Genomic DNA, 15,944 nt, shown 5'->3' with positions numbered 1-15,944 from the left:
CTGTACCACATAAATACTTAAACTTTCCTACATCTAATCGAGTTTTTGTTTCGTCAGTATTTTTGTTTTCCTAGATTAACTGGACTTTAGAGTTGTTTTCATCTGCATAAAAGATTACTAGTAAGAATGTGTTTTTCACGTAATTTACATTTGATTTCCCTTCATGTAAACCATTCATCTTCTTCGATTACTTTAAAAGTAGAATTAGTTTATTGGCTCTATAAGTGTATCTTCTTGCATGACTTTCAGATTTTTTTTTTTTTTTTACTATTGGTTTATTTTTCTATATTTAGATATTTTTCAATACATTTTATTTTGTAAAACTACTTTTTAATTCTAGAACGTTGATCATTTTATTTCATAAATTGTCTCCTCGGGTGGGCTTAAATCGTAAATCTTTCTCCATCCTATACCCCATTTATTTGTTTAATGCTTTATTATGAGATACAACGGGAAGTTTATTGGCACCAGTGCCTTGGTGAACTAACCAAAGTGCTTTTTAGAAAGCAACTCTTCTGACAGAGGAGTGATTGGTGTGCCAACTCATTCCAGCCCAACTCAAACCATACTTTTTTTTTTTTTTTTTGATGTTAAATAACTTTAATGGTCAATGTGGGAGTCACAAGGGAGGTGCGTTCCCTCCCAGGGCTCTTCAGTGCCATCCTCAAAGCTGGTTAGTGCAGGGAGGGTAGGGCAGTGTTGGTTCCAGTTTTCTCCCAGGAAGGGTTTAGGGGGTCCCAGCCAGCCCTGGGAAAGAGTCCCTCAGCACCATGGCAACCACAGCTTAAAAGGGGCTTCTGCTCCCCCTCCCCAGCCTATCCCCCAGTCCAGTAGAGGAAGGGGAGGCCAAGCTGGCCAACCTGCTACAAACAGCACCGAATCCAGAGCCCAGCTGCACACAGACCACCTCTTCTTCTGGCCAGACCCTGTTGCCAGCACACCATCTTACACTGGTGACTGGAGCCAAGTGTGGGGTGGGCCTTTGCTGCAGAGGCCTCTGGACTGTGGGAACCGCTTCGGGGGGAGAGGGGCAACCGAGCGAGAAGCCCCAGGGGAGTGGTCTCGGGGACAGCATCCAGGGAGACCGTTCGGCATCTCCTCCAGAGCAGGGAATGGGTCAGGGCTGGGGTTGGGGCCACTGAAGCAGGCGAGCAGGGGCCAGGCAGGGCAGGCTGGGGGCGTCTCCAGCCTCGTGCCCTCCAGCTGGGCCAGGCTGTCTATCACCGCTGTGATGTCATCCAGCGGCTCAATAGCTGTGGCACCAGGAAGGGATTGAGGGGGGGAGGCTAGTCAGAGCTTAGGCCCCAGACCTATTCAGCCCTGAGCATCACCTGTCACCATCTCATGGTACCAGGAACCCTGATTGGCCAGTACTTGGAGTGGTTTCCGGGGAGCGGGGGTTTCAATTTTCATTATCTCATCACGGCACTGCTTCCACTGGCTCATGTCAAAGAAAAGCTGCCACAGAGCTTCTGTCCAGCTCTGCAGGGCTCCCCGACTCTCTGCCTGAAGGGTGTGTGTCACCTCATCCTCCCCATACTGGTTACTGATGCTCAGGGTGAAGAGCCAGCCCACTGCCTGGTCCACCTGCCCCGACTTGAGGCTCCTTGTTGATCACAACAGTAAACAGCGGCTCCTCCCCAGTGTCTGTGTCTTAAGGTTGACGGTGACAGAAGCTGTTTGTGCCTCTCAGGACTCCATGCGCTCGCACCCAGTCCTGCAGCTCCCAAGCTTGCTGCGCTCTGTGGGTGCCACTTGCAGTAGGCTGAGTCATGCGGAAGGGCTGAGCCACCAGACGGCAACACACGCTGCCATCAAGGGGCAGCCAGGCGGGGTTCTCCTCATGACTGGTGAGGGTGAGGTCATGTGTGTGGAGTCCGTCTTGCACTGCTGCCAGGGTGAGAGTGGTATGAGCCAAGAGGTGGTAACGACCACCACCAGCTGGGGTGGGGAGCAAGATGGGACTGCTTCCCGAGCCCCTAGCTGTCTCCAGCGACACCCGCACACGCCTCCCTGAGGAGCAGCCCAGGGAGCTGCTGAGCTCGGTGGCAAGCCTCTTGGGGGCTTCAGCCAGGGCCCCCTCCTCTTCCACGCAGGCCCCATATAGCTCCAGCCGCAGTTCAGAGTCTGGCCCTGCCTCGGCAAAGAGCACCTTGTTGTGAAAGGGGATGGCTGTGAGGGTCCTGTCCACCAGGATCATCTCCGTGTCCTGAGTGCATTCCCCGATCTGCAGCAGCAAGAACACAGCCCGACGGTGCAGATCGCCTTCGTTCTTGAAATCTTCTGTGTCCTTCCACATGAGTGGAATCTGGAGGTCAGAAATGCAGACCTGGCTGCGGCAGGGGGAGTGCTCAGCAGGTGGCCCGCTATCAGGAGGCCACTGGCCTGTCTTCCTCAGCACCTGCGTGTCCTCGCGCCGCTGCAGCTCGCCCGTGTAGCCGGGGGTGCGGCTATTGCACACCAGCACGCTCTGGCTGGGAGCAGGCCACCGGCAGCTGGCGGGCCCCTTCCCTCATCCGGGTCTCATGGTGTAGCGTTCTTTGCGACTGTGTCCTCCGGTGGGTCGCAGAAGAGGCTGAGCCAGCAGCGGCTGCGTTTGAACTCCATCTCTAGGGCGGAGCCGCTGGCCGCGGTGACCCGGCTCCAGTGGTTTCTGGAGAACATGCTGGCGGTCCTGTGCTTCTGCCTGCCCTCAGCACTCCCCGCGCTGCCCGGCTCTGCGTTGTCTCCTAGGCTTCTGTCCCTCGACTCAAACCATACTTTTAAAGCTGTTGAAACCCTGGTTTTTCATTCTGCAAGCTGCTGCTTTGAAACAGTCGTACAGATGTTCTGGAAGCCTGTCGAACTTCAAGAACTTCTTGGTGAGAAAACACTCGTGTTGTTTTTTAGTGCAGAAGATTAATCATACCTGAAGTACAAATTGGCTTTAACATGGACATTGGTGGGCCCTCCATGAGGTGTGAAAGTTCCGGCTGGAATGGCCCTGAGCGTTGGTTCCATTGTTAGAAGGTGTGTGCACGTTTCCTCGAGTTGCTAGCTGCTGCTACTTGGAACTCTCGAGTGGCTTAGGTTTGAATGGCAGTAACAGATATTTGTTGATGGCTCCCACTGTGCTAAATGCTGCTTCTAAGTCCTTGATAGTTGCTGTAGATCTAATCCTCGTAACAGTATGTGACTGAAGGGATTTATGCTCCCCGGTTATAGATGAGGAAACTGAGGCACAGATAGTTTGATTAAATTTTCCCAGGATAATGCTGCTAAGGAGTGGGGCTTACTAAAGTTTGAAGAGTAAAAATAAATTTATTCTCATGTTATACCCCAGTTTGAGTCTCGACTGCAGTGTAGAATTACAAAAATTAAAGAAGGATCAACAGCTAGAAAACTGTACATTTGTTCAAGGTGAAAAACAGTTTTAAAAAAATCACAGAGCACAGGACAGTAGGCAGGAAGATCTCTACTTAGTGTACTGACCTTCGAGTATGAACAAGATGCCACTGATACCCTGTGTAAGCCTTGAGTGATGCAATACAAGTGTTCCCATACTGGTTCACTTTTCCTTTGAAACTAGAATACAGATATTTTTTTTGTAGAATACAAATATTTTTTGTAGGAAACTGAACGTTGTTAGGATTATAATCTGTATATTTTTTATTAAAGGACTCAACTTTTGTTTTTTTATTTTTGGCTGCGTTGGGTCTTCGTTGCTGTGCGTGGGCTTTCTCTAGTTGTGGCGAGCGGGGGCTACTCTTCATTGTGGTGCGTGGGCTTCTCATTGCAGTGGCTTCTCTTGTTGTGGAGCACGGGCTCTAGGTGCGTGGGCTTCAGTAGTTGAAGCACGTGGGCTCAGTAGTTGTGGCTCTCGGGCTTAGTTGCTCTGCAGCATGTGGGATCTTCCTGGCCCAGGGATTGGACCCATGTCCCATGTATTGGCAGGCAAATTCTCAACCACTGCGCCACCAGGGAAGTCCCATTCTGTATCATCTTAATAGAAATTTACTGGTCTATATAACGAACAGGTATTTCTAACTCTGCTTTCTAATCAGCCCATGAATTTATATTGACCATTTTATCTTTTGGTCAAACTGTCATAAAATCGTCATCTCGTTGGCCCCTGTTCCGTTGTTTTAGGGCAAAAGTTAATGGAATCTGAATAATTCATTTATTTGGGTTGATCTTCAAAAGCAAGGGGTAACTTTTGAAATTGCCCAAATAAATGAATCTGCCAGTTTTCCTCATGATTTTTATGTGCCAACTTTGATAATCTGTGGAAACAAACAATTTACATTTCTTGTTTAATGTAAGATTCAGTGGCGGTGGTGGTGGTTTTTAAAAAGATGGGAAATATATGGGGCAGTGATGTTTAAACAGAAGATGTGGAGTGTGTTTGAAGTTTTGTGTCCTGGAGGTCAGACTATGCAGTATGTGGTTTCCTGGGCAAAATAAGAATCTTCTTATAAGATATTCCTATGACCCAGGGCATATTATCCTCCTAGTCTTCATTTTCTTGGGCATAATGTAGCAAAGGCCTATAATTATAAGGGTTAAGTAAAATGTGTGAAAGTAGTATTACTTGTATATATGGGTGTAGTGAGGAAATTAAGGGGAGAGAATGTGTCACTGTGCCATTTAGACATCTAAGTGCAGTGGGAGTCTGAAACAGTAGGTATTTCTTAAAATCAAGGGTTCAAGACGTTTATGGCCAGACCACAGAAGGAGGATGCTGGGGTGGCAGTCACTTCCACACTGGTGCTTATTCGAACACGGCTCTGTTTTACTTTAACTCAGAACAGCTATGTCTGCTCAGGGGCAGATGAGTTTTAAAAATGTGCCTGCCCTTTATCCTTTGGGATTTGTGGCTTCAGGCAAAGCACATTCTTATTCTTTTGTCAACCTTGAATTTGGATACATTTCTTCTGTAGTCTTCCGCATGCTCACCTCCTGATTTTTAGCCGGTAGGCCCCTTCTTATCCTTGTTCACAGATAGTGAATTTTGTGACTCTTAAGATGTTATGTCCAGTGACCCAGCTTGTTAAGACGAAAGTCCCAGTCATTGCAGCTTTCTTTTAGAATCAAGGCCGTCACTACACCTCCTTGTTACCCTCTCAACACCTGCCAATAACAAGTGGAAACACTCCCCTGTAAAGAGGAAGTACGGCCTTCATGTGGCAGAAGGGGGATTGAACTTAGGGAAAAACCATATTGTTAGAATGATACTTTAACATTATATGCAAAATACCATCGTGTAGTTAGTAGAAATAAATGCTGAAGAGCTCTAAGGAAGAGCTGGTGAAGTTTGATTGACCTAGGGGAGGGTTTGGCAGAGGAAACCGCTTTGGAATTGATATTCTTTTAGCCTGTAACACAGACTTGGGTGTCTGTACTCTACCTGCTGACTAGGATACTTGGAAGAGCAAGTTTGGGTGTCCATGCTTGGGGACAGTGACAGGAATGGGCAGTAAGAAAAGTATAGCTGCCATACTGGATGATGATTTTGGGTATTAACGTTTTTTGACTTCAAAAAGGCATAACCACGGTATACTCCAGAGTAGAATGTATTTCAAGGTGGTGAAAGGGAAAGCCCAATATATTTGTCAGCTTACAGAAGAAAATTGGTTGACTTTTGAAATTTTTCTGCCATATGATAGACATTTTTGGCTATTGCAGAACACGTGATGAGCCTTCCTATGTTTCACGAGAGAAGAAAGACTGTTTTTGTTGTCCACTGTCTGTACCCCAAAGACCTTGCTGAACAAAGATATTGATACCTTCCTTTGCTTGTAGCCTTTCTTGCTCAGCCTTGTAGCTCTGTCGGCCTTTCTCAGTAGTTTGCCCTTGATGTTATACTCTGCCCCTTACCTTCCGTGTAGGGTTTCTTGACCCAAACTGGTCATGTTTGTCCACCCTCTTGACAGTCCCTTTTACGTGTGTCTTCAGATCGTTTGCCTTGTTCTTGTTATCTTGTTAAAGTAATTTCTGAATCGAGTGCTATAGCAAGAGGACAGTTTGCAGTCAGAGTGACCTGGGTTTCAAGTCTTTTTCAAGTCTGTGACTTGGTAATGACTAACCTTGGGTGAGTTATTTAGGACCTTGGAGCTCTGGTTTCCTCATCTGTAAAATGATGATACTGTTGAAATCTTAGTCTTTGTGAATCTTAAATGGGACTCATATCGTGCCTTATATATTATATATTCAAATATTATGTAGTTAGTAATCGTTCTTGTCAGTCAAGCTTATTTAGTAGCTCCGGCTCACTTTGGATCCCCAAATAATGTGCCTGACTTCATTTTGCACATCCATCTAGCTGAGAGCTGCCTGCTTCCCTTAGGTCAGGTGGGTTTTTTTTCCTGTTGAAAGACTTAGATTTATAATCTTGGCTTTCACTTTGAATGGCCTATTCTCAAGTGTCATTTTAAGTTGATTTGTTGTGCTAATGCCTTACAAATAATGTGCTTCCTAATTAGCCCATGTGTAATAAGGCAGGGTACCCACCTGCATACTTGCATATTAAATAGTCTATGCAAAAAACCCTTAGCTTCACACCATGGGGGGGATTGTTGCAGCACATGAAGACTGTTCTCTGACTTGCATGGTAGTGACGCATTACGGTAGCATACATCATGAAGACTAGGGCTACATGGTGATTGGAGTCATTTAAAATTGGTTTGGACAGTGTGCTGTTGACCAGAACACCTTGTGAGTAGTTCTGGTCCTAATTACATCTTTCCTCTACCACTGTAATGGCCTCCTACCTGGCCTCCTTCTCTCCAGTTGTCCCCCCTCTAATCCAGTTCTATATATGGCTGCTATGTTAATCTTTCTGAAACATACCTCTGATTCTGTCACTCTCCTTATCCTCAACTTTTTAAAAAGCTCCCCATTTCCTGGCGAAAAGGGCCAAACTTCTAAAGTCCCATGATGTGGCCTAAATTTCCAGAGTTCCTTTCTGTAATACTTTTACGGTGGTTATTAATGGTGGGAAGTTGGAAATGTGTACACACATTGCCTTGGTGTGCATCACTGGGGGACACTTTTACTGGGTAGGGGGCCAAAAGTGCTAGAGGGGATAGTCCCACCCACGGAAGATTTTGCCAGAACAGCAGTGAGTTGGACATTAAGGAGTAAAACTAGAACCAATTACAGGGAAACATTTTAGCTTAATATGAAAAAAGAACTTTCTAAGAAAGGTGTTCAGTGAGAGAGAGAGTGGGCTGTCCCAGGAAGTTAGTTTCGTTTCATTGAAGGCCTTGACACATGAGCTGAATAACCAGATGGTAGGAATATTGTGGAGGGGATTTGACAGTGCATAGGAGGCTAGAGGTACACTTTTAAGTTCCCTTCCAACCCACAGGCCCTGTGATTCTATGGCTTATAATTCGTGAAAATGATTAGACTGATTAGGTCCCCATAGAAACAATGCTTCTGCACTTACATTTCTATACATTCCTCATAAGTGAGGTAGGTGGTTCTTAATGAAACTTGCTTATACCATGTGGCAATGATTCTGCCTTCTTCCTCCTTCATTATACTAATTAATATAATTGAACTATACATCAAGAAAAATGGAAGCTGGTTTATTACTGCCTATGATATTTAATTTCCTTTTTAATTGTAACTCATTCCAGTTATACCAAGTTGCTGGGGCAGAAGGAATAGCAGCATTTGTGGTTCCATAGGAATTAAGAAAGGAAGAAAACTTTTGTTCTTCTGAAGTTTTCATTTGGAATACAAATCGGAGTTGGAACCTTGTTTCATGATTTGACTTATAAGTCCTTCTGTTTATCCCAGGAATGACTTTTGGCTAGCCATAGAGCAAATTAGCCAGATGCTTATATATTAGATAGCGCTTTCCTTTCTCTTACTAATAATTAAAGTAAAAGAAATCATAATGAGGGCTTCCCTGGTGGCGCAGTGGTTGAGGGTCCGCCTGCCGATGCGGGGGACGTGGGTTCGTGCCCCGGTCCGGGAGGATCCCGCGTGCCGCGGAGCGGCTGGGCCCGTGGGCCATGGCCGCTGGGCCTGCGCGTCCGGAGCCTGTGCTCCGCAACGGGAGAGGCCGTAACGGTGAGAGGCCCGCGTATCGCAAAAAAAAAAAAAAAATCATAATGAAATGTCATTCTAATAATTATGAAAATATTCAAAGTATGTTTAGATTTGTAATCTTATAAAATACATGATGATAATTACCAGGATTATTCACAATAACCATTTCATAGAGGGGAAACCCAAGATACTGAAATTAGAGAATTATTTGCAGAGCCAAGTCCAGATTCCCATTTCCACTTAAGACAAGTTCCCACAAAACTCTTACCAGTTTCTTTCAGGTATCTTTGTGATCAAGCTATGATATCTGTGTCTCCTCAAGGCCGCACATCTTTTGTCAAGGAGGCAGAGAATAGCTTCATGCCCTGCCTGGCAGGATCCTAAGTAACAGTCAATACCTTATTTACCTGTCTGATTTCCTGTTGTTTCTTTTCTTTTCTTTTTTTTTTGCGGTACGCGGGCCTCTCACTGTTGTGGCTTCTCCCATTGTGGAGCACAGGCTCCGGACACGCAGGCTCAGCGGCCATGGCTCACTGGGCCTAGCCGCTCCGCGGCATGTGGGATCTTCCTGGACCGGGGCACGAACCCGTGTCCCCTGCATCGGCAGGCGGACTCTCAACCACTGCGCCACCAGGGAAGCCCTCCTGTTGTTTCTTGATTGCCTTTCCCAGGCCAGGGAGATTAATTTAAACACACTCACCTCCTTTATGGTTGTTGAGAATGATTACCATTGGGGTCTGATTGTTTTCCAGGGGGAAAAGAGAAGTTAATTTAGAAGGATCTTAATCAGAGTAGTAGTTTTTGTGACACATGTGTATGAGTTTGAAAACCAATACTAGGACCCTGCATCCTGACATGGGCCTGCACTCTTGTGCCTGCATTCTGATATGGTATTGGTCTTCAGGTGAGATATGCAGCTCCTTTGAGGTTAAGCTCTCCGAGCTGTTTAAAGATGCTTATTTTTCTATTTAAACCTCATTCTGTCATAGGTTACAATCCTTTGGGGCAGATACGGGTTGTTAGTTTGCTGAAAATAGAACTTAATTGGCTACCGTACCAAGTACTGATTTTTAATTTGACAAGAGTCGTAATTCAGTCAGCCTATTAGGTCCTTAAGGTTGTATGGAAGTTAGAAAATGTAACTAAAACGCCCCCTGGACCACTGCTCCTATGCAAACCAGGTGTGATCGTGGGTTGTGCACAGTGGGGCTTCTGACCATTTGTGTAGCTGGAGGGGCAGTGTCTGCCCTACCTCCGAGGAGTGCCAGTGAACATGTTCGCTGACTTTTTCAACTGCTATATAATATTTACTTGCTGTGGAAATGCGGAGGACTAGAACTGTCTAGCAGATGAGGCATTATCTTCCTCTTTTTGACTTCAGAGTTTCTGCTTTCGCTAAATAGGAAAGAGACCCATTGGGGCAGTATAGTAATGTACATGTAATTACTATACAGTAATTTCCTTGTTTAATTCAACAAAGATATTGCTGAGGTATGGGGACTGGTGGTAAGCCCCTGCTCATCGAAAACTGGGGAGGGATATCAATTCTGGCTCTCTTTCCTTTAAAGGCAGTTATCACCTCACCTTCTGAGGCCCACATGAAGCACTTTCCAGTACATATGTAGAGTTACTGTTCCCAGCAGACGTTGAAGCAGATGTGCCTGCTGTTATAGAAGTGAAGTCTGACAGCTGTTACCTAACCTTTTCAATATCCTTATTCTATCTACTTCAACCTTCTTAGATTTTTTGAAGCCTTATTAGATATGAACAATTTTTGCCCAAAGGAACTGGTTTCTTCTCCTCATTGACTGACAAGATACTGGTCATCAGACAGTGATCAGCAGAATGTTGTGATTCTCCTTTTCCCCTGGTGAATGTTTGTGTTAACAGGCTAACAGCAGCTATAAGCACAGTTGTTTGGTGTCGTAAGGAGATGAGTTTCCTTCCATTTTTAGCTTTTATATGCTTGTACTTATTAGAGAGGTTGAGTGCTCTTAACATGTTCATCATCAAGGTTACCACCTCTAAAGAGAGTGGTAGTAGGCCAAGCATACTTGTATGTTCCTGGGGACTCTTGTAGTAGGTGAACTTGGACTTCGCCCGAGCCTCTCCTTGCTGTTTTGCTTTATGTGATATTTCATGAGAGTAATTTATCCTCAGTCATGAAGTATTTATTGAGCACCTACTGTGCCCAGATCTTTTTATGCTCTGCCTTGAAGACTTCTTAAATTTTCCCTGGTTTGGTTATGACTTTAGTCATGTCATAACATGACTGTAGTTTGGATTTGGATAATTCGTTTTCATGAAGGTGGGCACAAACACCAGTTATTTTATTTTGCCTTTTTGGTTGTATGGAGAGGAAACATGTTAAACTGAAACCTTGGGTTCTCAGGTATTTATGGCTAATGAAAGATATGGCTATTTTATACCATATCCAGATGGTATTCCTAGGTATAAGGAAAACAAAGTGAACAGAAAGGTACTGACTTGAGTTTCTATGTATGGGTCATATTGTAGTGACCTAGGCACTTTATACATATTAACTGATTTAAGCTTTAGAATACTGTCTCAAAACTCCTCCTCCCCCTGCTGTTGAAGTTTTCAATCTTTGTCTTAACCATTGCACAAGCTTTTGGGCCCCAGTTTCAAATATCACTCTCTTCAGTCTGTCTTTCCACACTGCTGCTCAGGTGGTCTTTGTAAAATTCCAAACACGTCTGTCCCCTTCCCAGAAAGTTCTCTTCGTTCCTCTATTCTAGAGGTTAACACTTCTGCCTGGCAAGCACCCTGGCTGAACTTTCCCCTGCCTCCTTATGCAGCATTTACCTCCTTTTTGAACTCTCCATTCTTTCCTACTGCTTATCTTGTGTGTCTCTCTCTCTGGAACACTAACTCATCCTTCCAGTTTTAAAACTTGAGAAAAGTGCCTCACCTCTTCTGACATTATTATTCCTTAAAAGAATGAAAAACTAATTCCCAAAACGTAATATGTGTGTGTGTGTGTGTAACACGTATTTTTAAGAATAATAAACAGTCCTTCAATCTGGAATAATTTACAATAAATTTGGTCAAATTCAGACTTATTGCTGTCCCCTTTTTTTCATTTTTTGAAAACTGGGGAAAACTTCACCACAAGCCCTAGTTTTACAGACTTGTGTTTTTGAGTCTCTCGTGTATGTAGTGAAATTGCCAGAAAGGCTGGAAATGTGAGGATGGGAACGAAGCAGGAAAAATTTTTAAAGGTTCTGTTTATTGAAATGTAGACTATTGGAAGTGCAGTGTGAGAATGGAAAGAACTGAAGAAATCTGGTAGTCATGCAAGGGGGCTGACTTAAAGGAGGGCATTGTAATTGACCAGTGGAAGGGAGGAAAGGGTTAGTCAGAGGGGAAACTAATTGGAAGATGAACAGCACTGAGGAAACCGGTGAGACGTGAAGCCCTCCCCAAGATTGTTCAATGACTACTTGAATTTTGTGAGTTGGTTCCTGATTATACAGAGACAGAAATGATATTGATTCATCTTGTGTGTTCTGATGCATGCTCTTCAAAGAGGAAAAAAAGACAATCCTTTATATAAGTTTATTAGTGGTGAGGTGACATTCTTTAAGAAATATCATCCATGGTGGCCACTGGGGAACTTGAGCCATCGAAGCCTTTTGGCCTGAAAGTAATTTAACAAGTCAGTATCTTTCTGGGTAACTGTAATTGCTAGACGTTCGATAGTCATGAAATTTAGTTAGCATTCTTGCTGTTGAATTGATTTTTAATGTTTATTTGTAAAACCTTAAATGTGTATCCAAAGCCTTGAATGCATTCCCAAGTTATCCATTGTACACTCCCTAGATATGAAATATCAATTTTACAGGCTAGCAAAGTGATATTTAATGGTGGCTGACTGGATAGTGTTTAAGAACAATATGTATTAGATACTTAAATTTGTCTATTATCTGACTCGTGGCACAGATCATTGAATTTAGGTGGTACTGAAATTGCAGATCTGGCTGCCTTAATAATCCAAGCTATGCAGCATGTTTATTTAGTCCCAGGACCTTCCTCTTGTCTTTCTTCTTTCTAAGCATGTACAGAAGAAAATAAAACAGTTTTGTTTGTACTTTCACATCTACTTGCATTAGGAAAGATGTCTTTAAAAAACGGTAGGGACATTTTCAGGACGCTTCTTGAAGCCTGGGGCACACCAGTGTTTTGTGATTTGTTGACATCAGTTGTTTTTTCCTCCTTCTCTAATGTTTGCCTCCTTTGATTATACTTCAAGACCCAAGGTTTCATCACATTTCAATTTAAAATTTTGAGGCTAAATTTGGTCAAGCTGCAGCTGTAAAGGATATTCTGTTTCATACCCATATCATTTTGTCTTGAATTTCATTTTAAAATGATCACTGTATTTTAGGCATATGCAATGTCTTCTTAATGGCTTCTTGGAAAAAATACATTGTTCAGTTAGATAAGTAAATGAAATTGTCTGGGTTACGGAGCATGACTCACTTAAAATCTCATTTGGAACAATTTCTCTGCCCACCCTTTGTTAACCATATATCCTGCTGGTTTTGTAGTACGGGGACTTGCACAAGAGTTAAAATAAACCATGGAGATCTGGATTTATGGTAACAGCCCCTCTTCAATTCAAGGACTGTGGATGGATCTCTTTCCTTTCTGCGTTTTCTTTGATCTATTTTTGGCTTTACTTTCATCCTTTGCTGTAGGTTTCTTAACTGCTTGTTTATTTTTTCTTAGAAAAGTATGAGCATATGCAAACTACAAGGAATGTTGGAATGATTAAATGGATAAATATCATACATAACCCATATGGGTTGTCTGAATAAGATTCCCCTTTATGATAGGCCAAAATTTGCATATTTGCTTATAGTTTCTCCACCATATCTTTGCGAGGGTGCCTCTGGTATACACAGTAAGCTTCCCTTCCTTGTCATGCGTCCATCTGCTCGCTGGAACCCTTTCTACTGAATCCTCTACCCTGCCACTCATAATTCTTACGTTATAATCTTGGTGTAGAATGGTGAGGGATGATATGTTACCATTGAACGCTGTATAAAGCTGTTGAAAAATGGGATAAAAAATTAAAGCCATTAATGTTTTCTTCATCCCTTATATCCTCTCTTTTTGAACAGTTTAGCTTTACTGGTGCTAAATTAAATAACGATAATCTTAACTTTACAAAGACATAGTTTAAAGGCATTGGAAACACAAAGGGAAAAGGTATAGCTCCTCATTATAATTTTTCTGGAATGCTGCAAATAAAATTGATGATTGGTAAATCAATTTATGTTGCAGAAGCACTGGGAGAATAACTGTAAAACGATTTTTTAAGTTCTTAATATAGAGAGGAGAGTCTTTTAAAACCATGAATAATCACTAGTATTCTGTTACATTGGGATTTTTTTTTTTCCCCTGCAGTAACTTTTAAACAGTTCTACTTGATTTTAGTTTGGATCCATCAACAGAATAGTCAACTAAATGCGGACAGGACAAAGTGTTAGTTTACCAAGGATGAACACATCACCACTTGGGGATTAATTCTGATTTCTTTGGAAATAGTCTCAGGCCAAAACTTTATCGCTAAAGCCTGTAATCTAAATATTTCCTGTGGATTAGGCTAGATTAAATTATCTGTCCCATGTGTTCAGAATTCATGTGGATGAGGTCCTATTATTTTATATTTAAATTCTGATTTTGCAGGTTGAATGGAAGTTCTAGAAAAGACTGGAGAGATCTGAGGGGCCAGTGGACTTAGGGTTGTAGGGTGTGGCGATGATGATGAATCAATACCTTTGTCTTAACTACAGCTGCTAACCCCCCTCCCCCGCCCCCCCTACACACACACACACACACCCCCCCCCCCCCCCGGTGGTGGCGAGGTGGGCCACAGGTTTGAGTCATCCTCTCCTCAGAGTCTGGTTCTATCTGGCATTTCACAGTAATAGCAGACATAATTGCCTTCTGATTTTTAAGGCTGTATGGCTTTCTTGATAATGATGGGAAATTGGTTATTCATTTGAGTGCTGTTGATTAGTGTTGATGTTTTCATGTCTCACAAGTATTTCTATTATCTGTCTGCAGATCCCAGGGGCATCTCTACTCTGAAATTTGGGGCTTCATTTATTTTCCTTCTCTCTGTTCTTTCCTGCTTCCTAGCTCCCAATTTGGATTAAAACTTAAACAGCTTAGGCCTAGAAGAAATAAGACATTTACACAATTGCAGATTTATTACTTTTGAATTTTTAAAAATGAACTTTAAAAGGTTTCTTTTACATTTTTAAGGCTTCCAAGTACTGCCCATATCTTTGGAGACTGACAGTGACCTTGAGGGAGGGGAGGACGAAAGAGACTCATCAAAACATTTTCTAAAGAGATCATCTTCTATTTCCTTTCTGTGACCTGATTTGGTGAAGATATTTCCACCTCAAAGGAGGATCTTAAGAATACCATATATTTTCATTTTTAGGTGGATGGATGCAGCTTTGATGTTCTCATGCCTTACTTGAATGTGAATGTTAAAACATGGCAAAATTTCAAGGAATCATAGGGAACTGATCCATTTTATGTAACATTTACAGACTGATGGGCATTTAGAGATAGAAGGAACATTTAGCATTTATCCCCAGCCACTTTTCCCCCCCTTTTCTAACAGGAGGAAAATGAAGCCCAGAGAGATAAAGTAATTTCATTCAACAAACATTAATTGAATGTGTACCATATGTCAGACCCAGTCCTAGGAGCTGGGGGCTACAGAGATGAATAAGTTTAATTTCCTGTTGGAGATAAATACGTAGTTCTCAGATCATACAGTTTGTAATTAGAAGGATAGGAAGTAGAATATTTATGAATCATTCATAATCAGATCTTTATATGATGAAAATTATGTCAACCCTCTGTCCTTCCCCTCACCTTTAATTTATTAAATCATCCAATAAAGATGATTTTCACTTATTTACTGGGACTAAATCTGGTGTTCTCCCTTGACTTCCTTCTTTTGGTGACCACTCTTTCCTGAAAGATTAGTGTACCCTAACCACCCCCATTTTATCAACTATTCAGCCTGCTAAAACTGACTGAAATTGCTCTTGCTGAAGTTATTGCCATCTTGAGTGGGCACGTTTCTGTCCTTATTGTGACCGCTTTGAATGTGCTGACTCTGTCTTCTCTTCTTAAACTCCATTCTCCCTTGGTTCCTTGGTTGCCTGATTCTCCTACCTCTTTTCCTTTTTCGTTTTCCCTTTGTGTTTCCACTGCCACTTCTTACTTGCCCAAATGGGCCACTCTTTCGCACATCTCTGTAGCAGTTGGTCATCCTTCAAGACTCAACTCACATCTCATCTCCTCATGAAGCATAGCTGACCTTTTGAAGAGTTGAGGCGCTTCAATTTCTCCATTCTTAATAGCACCTTGTATTTCTTTACCAGTCCTGTAATTTTGTGGTTTGTATATCAAGCTTCTCCTTTTGAGGTTTTTTTCTCTCTGGAGAGCAGGGACGATTTTTCCAGCGACTGGCATGTGATGCTGTTTTCGTACTTTAATGCAGAAAGACTTCTTTCTAGCTCAAGCCACCTCTCCCCTCCCCAGCAGTCCATCCCTCTGTTTCTCTCTCCGGTGCTCTACTGGGTTCTGTGTGCTAGGCCAGTACACTGCTGACAAGAAATGACCTGCGGTGACCTGCTGCTAATGGTAGATTTATAGTGCCATCAACTGTCAGTATATTAATTCACTTAAGACGCTTAAACATAACCCTTAGTTACACTCAAATCGATTGGTAAATCTTTTTAAAAAATTCATAAATTATACGTGCATTAACTTGAGCCTATTCCTGTCTGATTAAATCTTAGTTCATAATTAGTGTAAGACAACTAACTGAAATTTTTCGCAGATAA

At 42.7% G+C, this 15,944-nt stretch overlaps 1 protein-coding gene and 1 pseudogene across 2 annotated transcripts in view; one reads left to right on the top strand and one right to left on the bottom strand.

The window, feature by feature from the left end:
• SND1 (staphylococcal nuclease and tudor domain containing 1) overlaps positions 1 to 15,944 on the top strand; it is a 419,010-nt gene that overhangs the window by 124,537 nt on the left and 278,529 nt on the right. The gene's annotated exons all lie outside the window — the stretch shown is intronic.
• Positions 704 to 3,562, bottom strand: LOC113618139 (rhotekin-like; annotated as a pseudogene).

The sequence above is a fragment of the Aethalodelphis obliquidens genome, unplaced genomic scaffold, assembly GCF_003676395.1.
Source record: "Aethalodelphis obliquidens isolate GAN/ISIS:26980383/991018 unplaced genomic scaffold, ASM367639v1 scaffold5, whole genome shotgun sequence".
NCBI lineage: Eukaryota > Metazoa > Chordata > Mammalia > Artiodactyla > Delphinidae > Aethalodelphis > Aethalodelphis obliquidens.
The sequence above is the reverse complement of the archived record's forward strand: the minus strand, read 5'-3'. Positions and strand labels throughout refer to the sequence as shown.